The sequence below is a fragment of the Phaseolus vulgaris genome, chromosome 6 (genome assembly GCF_051622355.1).
Source record: "Phaseolus vulgaris cultivar YP4 chromosome 6, ASM5162235v1, whole genome shotgun sequence".
Classification (NCBI taxonomy): Eukaryota; Viridiplantae; Streptophyta; class Magnoliopsida; order Fabales; family Fabaceae; genus Phaseolus; species Phaseolus vulgaris.
In genome coordinates, this window is record NC_143503.1 from 352,501 (window position 1) to 355,000 (window position 2,500).

Here is a 2,500-nt window from a genome sequence, read left to right on the forward strand (position 1 = left end):
CAGACATGATGGCCCCTTCCCCGCGAACGGTTGGAAGCCATACCCCCTTCATGATGCTCACAAGTCTTCGAATAAGCCACCCAACGATTTGCGTGGCACAAATCTTCCCCGATCGCACCGGGCCACAGTTCCAACCCGTCTCATCCGTGCTTCTTCTCCAGCACGACCACCATGGCGGATCGCCAAGATGCTCGTGAGGGAGAAGCCACGCGGATGAGGCCGTGCCTTCCCTGTGGTGGCCGCGCGCTACTGGACCGAGAGTAATAAAGCCCTCAATATCAACCACATGACCCTGGGCGTAACCAGCACAAATGTGAGCCCAAGCGGACGCTGACTGATGACATTACCCCCCCGGCCGGCAGCAAGCCAGACATGATGGCCCCTTCCCCGCGAACGGTTGGAAGCCATACCCCCTTCATGATGCTCACAAGCCTAGAAATGAGCCACACAACGAAAATCCCACCAGCGTGCCACAAATCCACATAACAGATTCACATTTTTTCCCACCGGGTCAGTCGGCCGGAACCGACGGCGGCCACCACCATGCCGCCGCCCACAACGGGTGACACCAACCCAAGTTGGTGGATCACCCATGTGTGGGCGTTTTGACTTGCCCCACCACAAAGCAAGCCAAAACAGGGGGGAATGAAGGGACCGCACCAGAATTTTCCATGGTGCAAGAGCTGGCTGCATTGAGGAACACCCCCCCCTATAATAGCTAAATATGCAAAAGCCACTTTTGTACAAGTAGATACACTTTTTTTGAGTAGACATAAGTTCTGTTTTGGGACCTAGAGAACGAATTTTCACGAGATTTTTTGCAGGGATCCTCATAAAAATGGTACAACATTGCCTGCAAAAAATTAGAATTTTTCGACATGGGGAAGTATTTTTTTTATTTTTCCAAAGACCCGAAATGTGGAAAATCGGGAAAAATGGAAAAACGTATCTAGACACCGTATTTTTGCGTGATTTTTTCCAGTCCATCCCATAATAATATCAAGAAGGTGCCCACCAAGTTTCGTTAGGATTGGCCAAGGTTTCGAATTTTCATGAATTTTTTTCAAAACCCTCTATTTTCCAACATTTCAAAAATTCAAAACCACATCAAGATGGCTTGGTTTTGATACCAAACTTTCTAGACCTCATTCTGCATGCATTTGTGACACTTTCCAACCCACAAAACTCAAAAACCACCACTTTGAAAATTTCATGATTCTTGGCACACCACCAAGCCACAAAATCAAGCCAAAACACCAAAATCATGAACTTGGCTATGCACCAACCATGTCAAGATCAATTCCTTTTGATCCCAAACTTCTCCCACATCACTTTGAAGGCATTTGTGAGGATTGAGTCCAGCCAGTTTTCCAAAACCAACATTTTCGTTTTTCACCAAAATCACCACCAAGCCACAAAATCAAGCCAAAAATCCAAAATCATGAACTTGGCTATGCACCAACCATGTCAAGATCAATTCCTTTTGATCCCAAACTTCTCCCACATCACTTTGAAGGCATTTGTGAGGATTGAGTCCAGCCACTTTTCCAAAACCATGATTTTCGTTTTTCACCAAAATCACCACCAAGCCACAAAATCAAGCCAAAACACCAAAATCATGAACTTGGCTATGCACCAACCATGTCAAGATCAATTCCTTTTGATCCCAAACTTCTCCCACATCACTTTGAAGGCATTTGTGAGGATTGAGTCCAGCCAGTTTTCCAAAACCATGATTTTCGTTTTTCACCAAAATCACCACCAAGTCACAAAATCAAGCCAAAACACCAAAATCATGAACTTGGCTATGCACCAACCATGTCAAGATCAATTCCTTTTGATCCCAAACTTCTCCCACATCACTTTGAAGGCATTTGTGAGGATTGAGTCCAGCCACTTTTCCAAAACCATGATTTTCGTTTTTCACCAAAATCACCACCAAGCCACAAAATCAAGCCAAAACACCAAAATCATGAACTTGGCTATGCACCAACCATGTCAAGATCAATTCCTTTTGATCCCAAACTTCTCCCACATCACTTTGAAGGCATTTGTGAGGATTGAGTCCAGCCACTTTTCCAAAACCATGATTTTCGTTTTTCACCAAAATCACCACCAAGCCACAAAATCAAGCCAAAACACCAAAATCATGAACTTGGCTATGCACCAACCATGCCAAGATCAATTCCTTTTGATCCCAAACTTCTCCCACATCACTTTGAAGGCATTTGTGAGGATTGAGTCCAGCCAGTTTTCCAAAACCATGATTTTCGTTTTTCACCAAAATCACCACCAAGCCACAAAATCAAGCCAAAACACCAAAATCATGAACTTGGCTATGCACCAACCATGTCAAGATCAATTCCTTTTGATCCCAAACTTCTCCCACATCACTTTGAAGGCATTTGTGAGGATTGAGTCCAGCCACTTTTCCAAAACCATGATTTTCGTTTTTCACCAAAATCACCACCAAGCCACAAAATCAAGCCAAAACACCAAA